We start from the raw sequence: 14251 nt of genomic DNA on the forward strand, positions 1-14251 counted from the left end.
TTAATATCGGGACATCTGGTCACCCTACCCATCTGTGACAATTTCCGTAATTCTGGGATTGACAGTTTATCCCCCAATGCTGAAATACAAAATATAAATCAGCACTGCGTGTGTCATGGAAGTGAGTAATTGCTTTAAAATTTTTCTTCTTTGAAAGTGCCTTGTAAACACTCTGGTTTCAAAAGAGACACAAGACCTCAGTGTAATTTGTATACTTGATAATTAGCAAGAAAATCCCAAATCAAAAAATAAAAAAGGGTGGGGGACAAGTGAAAGGCGAGAAGATTTGGACATGTTTCAACTACCAACAAAGGGGCCTAAGATCAGACACATAAGAGAAAACAGAGTGGTTATTAACTTCAGACTAGTCTTCACTGATGCTGTCGTTATAAACTTTAAGTACAGCTGCATTTAATGAGTTTGGGCAAAAGCAGACATCATCCAAATTGAAGAAAGTAGGAGCTTCATCCAATTAGATAACAAATTTGGCTGCCAGCCTCCAATGAATCTAAAAGCTCTTCCAACTTTTGAGACAAGAGCTAATTATAAATGTATTTCTGTGTGTGCATGTGCAGTTACTAAATTACTAAGAAATATTGTCTTGTCAAAAATTCATGCCGTATGCACGGATTTCATTCTTACAGATAAAATAGTTTCTGGGGTGGGGGAGATTGAAGCAATGAGGCTTGACAACAGATTGAGCAGTCTCCTGCAGTCGAACTTCCAAATGGTTTCTCTTTTTAAGTTTCTCCAAAGATAGGTTTTTGTTATTTTTTTTTTTTTAAAACAGTTTTTGATGGACTTTTTGGCTGAAAGATCCAAGGAAAGATTACAGACCTAGATGACTTAATTAAATGTGACTAATGGGAAAAGTAAGAGCTCCTCTCCAAATGTCGATCCCTGACTGAACGGAATCATTTGCAGAGGAAAGAGGGAGCCCTTCTGTAGGGGTTGGCCAGACATGAAAGTCATCCTCCCCGCATGAAGAATATTTTTGGGAGCACATTATTTGGTGCAATCTTCAAAAGCATAGTTATGAGCTGGGGCCAAATTGGTAGCAATGGGTCACACCATCGGTATTTAAAAACTAAATAGTTTAGCACCATCCAGAGTGATGGCTTAACTCAGGGGTCGGCACACCACTTCTACAAGGTTGCGGAGTCTTCATTTATTCACTTTAATTTAAGGTTTCGCGTGCCAATAATACATTTTAACGTTTTTTAGAAGGTCTCTCGCTATAAGTCTATATATTATATAACTAAATTATTGTCGTATGTAAACAAGGTTTTCAAAATGTTTAAGAAGCTTCATTTAAAATTAAATTAAAATGCTGATCTTACACTGCCGGCTCGCTCAGCCCGTTGCCGGCCTGGGGTTCCATTCACCTAGGCTGGCAGCGGGCTGAGCGGGGCCTGCGGCCGGGACCCCGGCTGGCAAGGGGCCGGCAGCCAGAACCCCAGACCGGCAGCAGACTGAGTGGGGCCGGTGGCCGGGACTCCAGACCAGCAGTAGGCTGAGCGGCTCAGCCTGCAGCCGGTCTGGGGGGGTCCGGCTGCCGGCTCCTGCCAGTCAGGGTCCCGGCTGCTGGCCTGGCTCAGCCCCGTTGCCAGTCTGGGATCCCAGCCCTGTCCACATAGAGTAGGCACCTTCCTTCTCCCTGGTTCTAGCCACTGAGATGAGGATGGGAGTGCACTGAGTACAGGGCTGGGGGTTGGGGTGCAGGATCTGGCCAGGAGCTAGAATGAGGGGGGGGGGGCTCAGGAGGTTTGGGTGTGGAGCGCTTACCTTGGCAGTGTCCATTTGGTGTGAGGGGTGCAGGTAGGAATGTAGGGGTGTGTGTGCAGGAGCTCCTGTTTGGTGCTCAGGGTGAGGGTGGGGATATGTGGGGTGCAAGAGTCAGGGCATGGGGGGCTGGGGGTGCGTGGGGGGTGCAGGAGTCAGGGCAGAGGGCTGGGGGTGCGTGAGCAGGGTGCAGGAGTCAGGGCTGGGGGGGGGGGCTGGGTATTCGTGGGGGGTGCCGGAGTCAGGACTGGGGTTGTGGGGGGGAGGTGCAGGGGTCAGGGCAGAGGGCTGGGATCGTGGGGGTGCTCCTAGCTGATTGATGGCAGGGTGCTGGAGGGGATATGCCGATTCCACCCCCCTCCCCAAGGTCCCCGGAGCAGAGAGCGTGCTGTGGCTCCGCTTTTCCCTCTCCCCCTCTGTAGCAAGGACCGCCAGCTGATCGGCTGCAGGGAGGGAGAGAAGGAGGGGCAGGAACCCAGCACGCCGGGGAAGAGGCGGGGGGGGGGGGGGGAAGCTTGCCTGCCCTGCAAGAGGAGAGCGGCTGCTGCCCCGCTGGTGGTGCTGCCCCTGCTGAGGAGAAGAAAGAGGAAGAAAAGAAAGAAGAATCTGAGGAATCTGATGATAACATAGGTTTTGGTCTCTTTGACTAAACTGACTTTTTGTACCATCTGTAATAATAAAAAAACACTTTTAAAAAAAAAGAGGAGGAGAGCAGTAGGCCGGGGGTGGAGGAGAGGGGGCCAGGCCAGGCAGCATTTTTAGTGGCACGCTGCTGTCTGCCGTACCCGGCAGACAGCAGCGTGCCATTAAAAATTGGCTCGCGTGCTGTCTTTGGCACACGTGCCATAGGTTGCCGACCCCTGGCTTAACTATTAGAGAAAGAGGGGAATTTCTTGACGTTCCCCTCACAACTTGCTGCTGCACAAATTCACAAGTTGCAATATAACTTAACAGGCTTGGCCTGCACAGCTTTCCTGGCTGGGTCGTTCCATTAGATAGCTCCTGGCACTGCTGCTCATCAAGCTAGAATTTATGAGAAACAAAAGACACCTTATGTAGGGAATGAAACATGACAAAGGATGTGCTTATTTTGAGACAAATGCATGACCCGGATGCATAGTGAAATTAGAGAATAAAATTACTCCAGTGCAGGCAAAATATGATTATCGAACAGCTTCATACCCTGGAGTGTTATTTCACCTAGGAAATGGCACTTTTGAATGAGAAGAGCTTATTAACACTGACAGGTACTGCAGTAATTTCCTGTAGCTCAAGGGGGAAGGTCTCAGGTTGTATCCTTAATGGCAGCTTGTGGTGGATGGGCATTACATATCCATAAAGTGTACGTTGTTTTCCCTTTTTGGAGAACTGGTGCAGCCAGTTAAATAGCCACTAAGATAATGGTAAGAAAACAGAACAGAACAAAGAGAGAGCATGAAAGCAGATTGAGATCACAAATGGGAGAACAGTTGATAAGAATGAAAAAGAGTTTACCTATATGGCCACTCAAAATCAAAGTAAGAAAGGCCCAACAATTTCAGGTATGGAGTCACAGAACCATATAAGTGTAGGACTGGAAGGGACCTCAGTAGGTCATTGTAGTGAGGCGGTGTGGTTTCCTGCCTCCTGGAGAGAGACGAGCCCCTCCGGACACCAGAGTGGGCAGAGCCAGGGAGCTCTGAGCCCGCCCCCCAGAGTGTCAGGTGTTGCCCTGGAAGTATAAAGGCCTGACCTCAGGGCTCACTGGGTAAGCAGCCGCCGGGGAGGCCAGATACCTCCGACCTAGCTCACGAGTGGGAAAAGCCCAGCAGCCTGCAGAAGACCTGAGGACTGGCACGACCTGCCCTGCACCAGCTACCTGGAGGAGTTGCTGAGCCTGCCCCGCGCCAGCTACCAGAAGGAGTTGCTGAGTCTACCCTGCGCCAGCTATCCCGAGGAACCCATGGTGCTGGACCCCCCTGAGGATACCACCCTGACCCAGGTACCTCTAGAGGAGGAGTCAGGAAGATAAGACCTGGGGCAGCCGACTCTAGTTTGGCTGCAGCACTGCCAGAACCCATGTCAGTGTGTTGCGGCCAGGATCCCCACTGATGCAGCAGTGGGTCTTCTGCTGCTGCTAGGGCCCCAGGCTGGGACGCAATGGACTGGGAGGGCCTGCATCCCCCTGCCACCCAACTCGCAGTTGGCTGTCTCCCCCTCTCCCAGGCCCTTCGGAACCTAGGGCCTGGGCCTACTCTTATTAAATACTGATATCGCTCAGCCCCTGCCTGAGGGCCTGAGCACCTGACTCGCCAGTGCCCCGCCCTGACCCAGGGCCTGGGCTCACTGTGTTTATTTGTACCTTCACTAAGGCCGTAGAGGAAGACTCCTGCGACTGGACTAATTCCCTGCAAGAGCTATTCCCAAAGGGAGTGAGGCGGTGTGGTTCCCTGCCACGCCGGAGAGAGAAGAGCCCCGGCTAGCCTCTCTACAGTCATCTAGTCCAGTCCCCTCCAATCAAGGCAGAATTATGTAATAACTAGTCCATTCCTGACAGGTATTTGTCTAACCCTGGGGTGGGCAAACTATGGCCCGCCAGCCATTTTAAGCCATCCCTCGAGCTCCCATTGGGGAGCGAGGTCTGGGACTTGCCCCACTCCATTGCTCCAGCTGTGGTGCTGGCTTTAGGGCCACTCCACACAGCTCCTGGCAGCAGCAGCATAGCCTCCCTCCGGCTCCTACGTGTAGGGACAGTCAGGGGGCTCCACTCTGCATGCTGCCCCTGCCCCAAGCTCTGCCCCCGCAGCTCCCACTGGCTGGGAACCACAGCCAATGGGAGCTGCAGGGGTGGTGCCTGTGGACAGACCAGCATGCAGAACTGCCTGGCCGCGCCTCCCCATAGGACCCGGAGAGGGACATGCCACTGCTTCCGGGAGCCACTTGAGGTAAGCACCGCCTGGAGCCTGCACCCCTGAGCCTCTCCCCATGCCCCAACACCTTGCCCCTGCCCTGAGCCCCCTCCTGCCCTCCGAACCCCTCAGTCCCAGCCCAGAACCCCCTCCTACACCCCAAACTCCTCATCCCCAGCCCTACCCCAGAGCCCACACCCTCAGCCAGAGCCTGCACCCCTTCCCACCCCTGCACCCCACTCCCCAGCCCAGAGCCCCCTCCCGCACTCTGAACTCCTCATTTCTGGCCCCATCCCAGAGCCCTCACCCCCTCCCACACCCTAACCCCAATTTTGTGAGCATTCATGGTCCACCATACAATTTCTATTCCCATATGTGGCCCTTGGGTCAAAAAGTTTGCCAACTCTTGGTCTATCCTGTTCTTAGAAACCTCCAATGACGGAGATTCCACAACCTCCATTGGCAATCCGTTCCAGTGCTTAACCACCCTGACAGTTAGGAAATTTTTCCTAATGTCCAATCTAAACCGCCCTGGTTGCAATTTAAGCCCATTGCTTCTTGTCCTATCCTCAGAGGTTAACAAGAACAATTTTTCACCCTCCTCCTTGTAACAACCTTTTGTGTACTTCTCTTCTCCAGACTAAACAAACCCAAGTTTTTTTCAGTCTTCCCTCATAGGTCATGTTTTCCAGACCTTTAATAATTTTTGTTGCTCTTCTCTGGACTTTCTCCAATTTGTCCACATCTCTCCTGAAATGTGGCACCCAGAACTGGACACAATGCTCCAGCTGAGACCTTAAATGTGCGGAGTAGAGCGGAAGAATTACTTGTGTCTTGCTTACAACTCTCCCAGTGATACATCCCAGAATGATGTTTGGTGGTGGTTTTTTTTTTTTTTTTGCAACAGTGTTATGCTCTTGACTCATATTTAACGTGCGATCTACTATGAGCCCTAGATCCCGTCTCACAGTACTTCTTCCTAAGCAGTCATTTCCCATTTTGTATGTGTGCAATTGATCCCTCCTCAGTGGAGTACTTTGCATTTGTCGTTATTGAATTCCATCCTATTTACTTTGGACCATTTCTCTAGTTTGTCCAGATCATTTTGAATTTTAATCCTATCCTCCAAAGCACTTGCAACCCCTACCATTTTGGGATTGTCCACAAACTTTATAAGTGTACTCTCTATACCATTACCTACTCATTGATGAAGATATTGAACAGAACCAGACCCAGAACTGATCCCTGCAGGACCCCACTCGTTATGCCCTTCCAGCTTGGCTGAGTACCAATGATAACTACTCTCTGGAAATGGTTTTCCAACCAGTTATGCAGCCACCATATAGTAGCTCCATCTAGGTTGTATTTCCATAGTTTGTTTATGAGAAGGTCATACTAGACAGTATCAAAGCCTTACTAAAATCAAGATATACCACATCTTCTCCTTCCCTCCTATCTACAAGACTTGTTACCCTGTCAAAGAAAGCTATTAGGTTGGTTTCACATGATTTGTTCTTGACAAATCCGGACTCACTGTTACTTATCACCTTATCTTCTAGATGTTTGCAAATTGATTGCTTGATTATTTCCTTCATTATCATTCCAAGTACTAAAGTTAAGTTGAGTGGTCTATAATTCCCCAGGTTGTCCTTATTACCTTTTTATCGATCAGCACTATACTTGCCCTCTTCTAGTCCTCTGGAATCTCTAGTCTTCCATGAGTTTTCAAAGATAATCACGAATGGCTCAGATATCTCCTCAGTCAGCTCCTTGAGTATTCCAGGCTGGATTTCATCAGGCCCTTCCAATTTGAAGACATCTAACTTGTCTAAGTAATTTTTAACTTGTTCTTTTCCTATTTTAACCTTGGATCCTACCTCATTTTCACTGGCATTCTCTACACCAGATGTCTGATTGCTAGTAATCTTTTTGGTGAAAATTGAAACAAAAAGGCATTTAGCACTTCTGCCATTTCCACATTTTCTGTTATTGTCTCTCTCTTGCTTCTAATGCAGGGGTGGGCAAACTACGCCCTTCAGACATTTTAATCTGGCCCTTGAGCTCCCGCCGGGGAGCAGAGTCCGGGACTTGCCCTACTCTGCACAGCTCCCGGAAGCAGCGGTGTGTTCCCCCCTCTGGCTCCTACACATAGGGGCAGCCAGGGGGCTCTATATGTCGCCCCTGCCCCATGCGCCAGCTCTGCAGCTCCCATTGACCGGGAACAGTAGCCAATGGGAGCTGCAGAGGTGGTGCCTGCGGACGGGACAGCACACAGCTGCATGGCCGCACCTCCACCTAGAAGCCGGGGGGACATGCCACTGCCTCCGAGAGCTGCTTGAGGTAAGCGCCACCCAGAGCCTGCACCCCTGACCCTCTCCTGTGCCCCAACCCTGATCCCCCTCCTGCTCTCTGAGCCCCTTGGTCCTAGACCAGAGAACTGTCCTGCACCTCAACCCCTCATCTCCAACTTCACCCCAGAGCCCGCACCCCCCCTGTGCCCCAACCCCGTGCCCCAGTCCGGAGCCCCCTCCCACACCCTGACCTCATTTCTGGCCCCACCCCAGAGCCCTCACCCTCTCCCATACCCCCAATTTTGTGAGCATTCATAGCCCTCCATACAATTTCCATACCTAGATGTGGCCTCAGGCCAAAAAGTTTGCCCACCCCTGTTCTAATGTATTTGTAGAATGTTTTCTTGTTACCTTTTATGTGTCTAGGAAATTTAATCTCATTTTGTGCCTTGGCCTTTCTAATTTTGTCCCTACATGCTTATGTTGTTTTTATATTCTTCCTTCGTATTATGATCTAGTTTCCACTTTTTTTGAGTTTCAGATAATTGAAGATCTCCTGGTAAGCCAGGGCGGTCTCTTGCCCTACTTCCCATCTTTCCTACGCAGTGGGATAGATTGCTCCTGTGCCCATAATAACATCTCTTTGAAAATTGCCAAATCTCTCAAACTGGTTTTCCCGTTAGACTTGCTTCCCATGGGATCTTACCTACCAACTCCCTGAGTTTCCTAAAGTCTGCCTTCTTGAAATCCTTTATCTTTCTTTTGCTGTTCTCCCTCCTACCCTCCCTTAGAATCACGAACTCTACCATTTCACGATCACTTTCACCCAAGCTGCTTTCCATTTTCAAATTCTCAACTGTTCCTTCCTGTTTGTCAAAATTAAATCTAGAACATCCTCTCACCTGGGTGATTTCTCCACCTTCTGAAATAAAAAATGGTCCTCCATGCATTTCAAGAACTTATTTAATAATCTGTGCCCTTCTGTATTATTTTCCCAACAGACATCTGGGTAGTTTACGTCGCCCATCACGACCAAGTCCTGTGCTTTGGATGATTTTGTTACTTATTTTAAAAAAGCCTCACCTACTGTGGCATTATATGATTAAAGTATTACCATTGTTGCTACCACTGTTGTATAATTGCAACAAATCTTGTGACAAAGTATGTCATGTAAGGTGTCAATGGAAAAGTTATGGTTTGCTGAATATGAATATTTCTATGCATGTATCATTTTTGTATCCGAGGTTAGGAATATTGTCTAGGAACCTGTATTTTAAATGTGTTTGCTCCTGTGGTAACACACACAAGGTAGTTTGCATCCAATCTAGCCAACACATTGTAAATGAACTATTCTAGGTGATGACCCATCATCAAACACAATGGGCCATGGAAGAAGCTTATCTCACCTGATGGATTTTCCTATGGATGTTCTAGCTAGAATATGGGTAATGGCTCTGCTATGACTCAGAGTATTCAAGGCATGTGACTAGATCATGTCGTATTGAACTCCATCTTATGCCTGTACTTTTCCACAAACTGTGCTGAGGGCTTTGCTTGGGACAATGAAGTTCCCTCCACATGGCAGAAGCTATAAAAGGCCCTGGAAACATCTCCATTTTGCCTCTTTCCTGCTCTGATCTCTGGACTATGGACTTGAGAGCATTTTTCAGCAAGGGACTGAGGACGTTCCAATCATTTGGAAGCAACCAGAGACTCAAGCCAGCAGTTTATTCCATGACTGCTTCAAGCCTGATCCAAGAACTTTGTAATTATTGTATGCATTTGATTCCTTTAACCAATTTTAACTCTCACCTTTCTTTTCTCTTTAGATATTAGAGGATTGGCAACAGCTTGATTATTGGGTAAGATCTGAGTTATACATTGGCCTGGGTACGTGGCTGGTCCTTTCGGATCAGAACCACCCTTTGGTTGATGAAATTGGTTTCGTAACACTACTCATCATTAAATCTAGTGTCTGGATGTTGCAAGGACACGAATACCTAAGGAGGCTGCATTTCTGACTTCTTGCTAGCCAGTGTGGTGAGACAGCAGTTTACTTTTGTGGCTGGTTTGGTATATTTTATGGAAGAACCACCACCAGTTTTGGGGTGTGTCTGCTCTAGTTCTAAGCAGTTTGTCCTGAATTTGGTATTCTCAGTTGTGACCCACTGAGGTATAGTGACACCCACCTCTTCCAGGTTAGGTATTCTTTTGTAGATCCCTACCCATGACATTGCCCTTGTTTTTTTAACCCCATTTATCCCTACCCAGAGATTTTCAATAAGTTTGTCTCCTATTTCCATCTCAACCTCCAGGCAAGTGTATATATCTTTGATATACAAAGCAACACCTCCTCCCTTTTTTCCCTGCCTGTCGTTCCTGAGCAAGATGTTTCCCTCTATACTAATATGCCAATAATGTATATTACCCCACCAAGTCTCTGTGATGCCAGCTATGTCATAGTTGTGATTATTCACTAGTATTTCTAGTTCTTCCTGTTTATTCCCTCTACTTCTTGCATTAGTATACAGACATCTAAGATACTGATTTGATTTCACCTCTGTGGTCCCTCTTGTCTCTTTTGTCCCTGCTATAATTGCCCACACTCCCGCCAGATTACCCAGGTCTGTTTTTGATTTACCTCAGGGTCTTTGTTTCCTGCCACCATCACACCTAGTTTAAATCCTGACCCACTAGGTTGGCCAGAATGTATCCAAATATGCTCTTCCCTGCCTCGATAAGTGGACCCCATCTCGGCTCAGTCTTTCTAGGAAGAGCATCCTGAGGTCAAGAAGGCCAAAACCCTCCTGGTGACATCATCTGCACAGCCATGCAATCATTCACCTCCAGGATGCCTCTGTCTCTGCCTAGGCCCCTTCGCTTGACCAGAAGGACTGAAGAGATGACCACCCTGCACTCCCAGAGCCCGGTAGTCACTTCTGATCCACTCAAGCTCATACCTCACAGTATCACTAATGCCCATATGGATGAGTAGGATGGAGTAGTATCAGAGGGCCTTATGTTCCTTGACAATTCCTCTGTAACATCTTGTATATGGGTCCCTAGTAAGCAGCATACCTCCCAAGATGCCATGTCAGGCCTGCAGATGGGTTCTTGGGAGTGGTGGCTGCAGTCCTCCAGCCTTAAGGGTACAGAGCTTCTCCTCCACCACCTTTGGGGGCAAATCCTCATCTCTCGTTGCCAGGGCTGCATAATGGTTCTTCATTATTATGATTGGTTGGTTGGGAGTCGGGGTGGAGCACAGCCTGCTGCCAGAAGTAACCAGGGGCTAGTATCCTCCCTGTGGCAGAGCCATATCTATCTCCCCCGGGGGCATGAAAGCAGTCCTCTCTAGCTGGATATCTTCCTCAGCCTTGGAGGTCTCCATATGAATATTTTTGATGAATTCCTTATGCGCATAGATGCTCCTCAGCCTCGCCACCTCCTCCTGTAGCTCTTCCACCTGCTTCCTGAGAGACTCCACGAGCAGACACATTTCACACTGGATGTCACCCCCAGCCTGGCTTTGTGTGACTGGGCAATGCAGGCCACAGTCTCTGCAAATCCACACCAGGTGCGGAAGTATCCCTGGTCAGATTCTCTGTCTGGATATAGGTGCAGGTGGAGGAGACAAGAGCAGCATTGGCACTGGCCATGCGGCCTTCCCTAATCATAATACGTTTCCCTCCCACAAACTCCCTTTTGCTGTCCCCTAGATCACTTGGCCTCTGGCTTTTAAGTCCTTCTCCTCCTAAGTCAGCCCTATCCCCTCATTAATCACACACAGTGGGAGGGTGATCACAAGGATGATCCAGGGAACAAAGGCTCAAACAGTTCCCAAACTCAATCGCAACAGACACTGTAACTTTAACCTGAAGGAGAAAAAACCAAACAGCCAAACAAGCTCACTCACCCCAAACTTAGCAACTGCACCTTGTTCAGCAGGGGGATCTCCTTTTCACCCTCTCGAATTCCCATGGTTGCTGTCTCCTGTTCATTTCACCTACATGCTGTAATAGGCATTTTATTAATATTTTAATTCTATTTTTCCAAAAGTAAATAAGCCAACTAGACCAGACACATATCAACAGTGACATAAAATAGCAATTAGCATCTCAATTAATTTAAAATAATTTATCCACCGGTAAACTAAGGATGGTGGGCAACTGTACCTATGTATGGGCTGATATAGCAAGCAAATAGGGATTTGGATATTACATGTAGATCTCACATGTACATTAATTTTAAAACCTAAAGCAACATGGGTCTTATTAAAATAAAAGCAAATCACTAGACCATCAGCTCTCTATGATCAGCTGAACTGCTGCATTATATTTGCATGCAATATCCAGCAGCTTTGTCCAAGTTGTGGAAAACGGATCAGTTTTGCTTAGTGAATGTGACCGCCAAGCTTTCCCATTGTAATGTTTTCAATAGAAGCTCAAATCAGTTTGACAGGGTGGAGGGAAAGAGGTTGCTCTGACCCACTTCTCCATGTTGCACAGTAATTTGGCAATGCTGTGGTGTGTTGTGTGTGACAATATTGTTTATAGCACAGCTTCTCTTTTCTAATTTTTCCTTTCATTCTTGCTCACTGCTTTGTTTAAATAATCCACAGCTATTCTCATGGCTTCAGGAATGGGCTTAATGATCATGAAGGCTATTTCTCATACCCATTCAGCTGGTGGTGTCTTTGACAGAGGCCTTTTCTGCACTCTAAGAAGAAAATCTGCCTAAGGAAGCATTCTGCTTTTTTGGTCTCAGGTCCATTTTGGAAGTACAGTTTGAGTTTCTCTCTGATGCTTTTGCCCAAGAATCTCCTAATGACCTAGGAGAAACTTTTTGAAAGGTTAGACCCTCAATGGAACCTAAGTTAACTTAGAAGACGCTTTCAGCCAGTGCTCATGCTCCCTGCTACTTCTCTACATCACATCACTTAGTGTCCAGAAGAGAGATTTTGTGCTTTACAAGAAGAATGAACAGAACGACAATATGCCAAACAGGGAGAGTAGCACCATGATTGACCAGCAGACACAGACTGAAAGGAAGTCAGACAGAGGTGGCAACAGGAGAGACTGAGGGAGCCCCACATCAGAATATCCCATAGTGGCGACAGCACGTTCCTGAGAGGCGTGGGAGACTTCTCTTCAAATCCTCTCCCCTCCTCAGGCAGAGGGGGAACTGAAACCAGGTCTTCTACATTCCAGCTGAGTGCTTTAAGCACGGGGCTCAAAGTTAAAGTGGGCACCATCACCCCCTCGCCTGCCCTGTGTTTTGTGGAGAGCGATGTATGTGCCTAACTCCTCCCTCATAAGAAATGACTTGGGTGTCTATGCTACCTTCTTCCAGTAGAGGGAGACCCAGTTGTGGATCGCTAGCAGAGTTAAGCACCGCCCTGCACCCTGGATTTAGGCACCTATCTTGGCAAGAGTGGCAGGGCTTAGGACCCTCTCATCAGCAACTTCCATTGGCTAGTTTAGGCTTCACCTGGTATTCTGGCTATTGTAGATTGTATTCCAAGGTGCTTCTCTCTCTCTCCCCATTCAGTGCATAAGGTGCCTAGGGGCCTAATTCAGGCTTTGTGGATTCCAGTGTGGTTCCTGCGGTTTTCTAGACATTGCAACGCATAAGCCTCTTTGTGGATCCAGGCCTCCCTCCTTTGGAAAATCAGGGACTGACATGGGTGTGGCAGGGCAGGTGAGAAATGCACTTCTGTGCAAGCGCTACAGTAGTTCAGTCCCAGCAAATACAGACATTGAGAGATTTGTGACAAATTACTGCTAGAAGTAACCACGCTACCAGGTATCTGTACTGGAAGGAAGCAGACCACAAAAAAAAGAGGAGGGCTAAAAAATTGAAAGAGATGATTAAGGGGAAAAAATTAAAAAGATGGCAGATCAAACTAAAAATAGCCCTTTTGACAGTTAAAGGAAATTCATTTGACAGGGTACCGTTTCTTTCTTCAAGAGTGGTTTGTTATGCAACAGATGATACTGAAACCAGCTCCTCTTATCTGAGCTGTCAGTTTAACTGACAAAAAGGAGCTTGTTTTAACATTACTGCAGCTCCAATAAGTTTAAACGTTTGTTTTTCAAGCATGTTTATTTCAGGGGGCAGCCCAGTAATTGAATGGACAAGAGATTAAGGTTCATGTTCTGCAAAACATTTGCTTTCATAAGCATTCCTTAAACGTTTATCTCTTTATTAAGATGTTAAGCCCCTATTATCTATCCCTGTCAGACTCTCCCAGGAAGGGGACTGCTGTGACTGTAATATGCAACAGAAAACTTGACACCCACAAGAAATTCGGTGTATGGAGAGTAGGAAACCACTCTGACCACTGAAGTCTGCTTTTCACCCATTAAGGCAGAATCACGTGAAATATAGATGAACCTTAAATGTAATATCCTTCTGGACACTGGTGAAAATGAAAGAATAGTCCAAGTCACTTTATTTTGTACTTGTGGAGGTTAGTCCCATTAGAACGCAGTACAAAATAGGTTTAATATGAACACAGTCACCTTGACAAGTCCATATTTTTTCCAGCCTTATCTTTGCTTATTTTAGTTGTAATTGTTGGAGAAGTGGGGGGGAGAGGATTGGATAGCTCAGGTGAATGATAATGGATATGCAGAACTTTCACCTCTAGGTCTAATGTAGACGGGATCAGAGGGGAAGGATAGGCTTTGAAAGACCCCATCTCTTGCTTTTTCCTCTTAAAAAGAGGGTTGTGGGGGATTAGGCTACTAAAAGGCCTGTCATCAACCCCCTTGTAAAGATGATTGAGGCAGCTCACCTTGATCTCCACTGAGGGTGAATTCCACAGCCATTCACCACTCTTCCCCTGGTCCGCACAGGCTGTGTCTTGCAAACCCTTCATAGAATCGTAGGACTGGAAGGGACCTCAAGAGGTCATCTAGTCCAGTCCCCTGCACTCATGGCAGGACTAAGTATTATCAGACCACCCCCGAAAGGCGTTTATCTTGCTCTTAAAAATCTCCAATGATGGAGATTCCACAACCTCCCTAGGCAATTTATTCCAGTGCTTAACTACCCTGACAGTTAGGAAGTTTTCCCTCACGTCCAACCTAAACCACCCATGGTGCAATTTAACCCTCAGAGACTAACAAGAACAATCTTTCTCCCTCTTCTTGTAACAACCTTTTGTGCACTTGAAAACTATTATGTCCCCTCTCAGTCTTCTCTTCGCCAGATTAAACAAACCCAGTTTTTTTCAATCTTCCCTTGTAGGTCATGTTTTTTTAGACCTTTTTGTTGCTCTTCTCTGGA

General features: G+C 47.2%; 1 long non-coding RNA gene across 2 annotated transcripts in view; it reads right to left on the bottom strand.

Annotated features, from left to right (window-relative positions):
* Positions 1–14251, bottom strand: part of LOC144261319 (uncharacterized) — a 226665-nt gene that overhangs the window by 202514 nt on the left and 9900 nt on the right. For both annotated transcript variants that reach the window (XR_013345220.1, XR_013345219.1), the window contains exon 2: positions 10875–10971. This is a non-coding gene — a long non-coding RNA (uncharacterized LOC144261319). The remainder of the gene's footprint in view (positions 1–10874; positions 10972–14251) is intronic.

The sequence above is a fragment of the Eretmochelys imbricata genome, chromosome 2 (assembly GCF_965152235.1).
Source record: "Eretmochelys imbricata isolate rEreImb1 chromosome 2, rEreImb1.hap1, whole genome shotgun sequence".
Lineage (NCBI taxonomy): Eukaryota > Metazoa > Chordata > Testudines > Cheloniidae > Eretmochelys > Eretmochelys imbricata.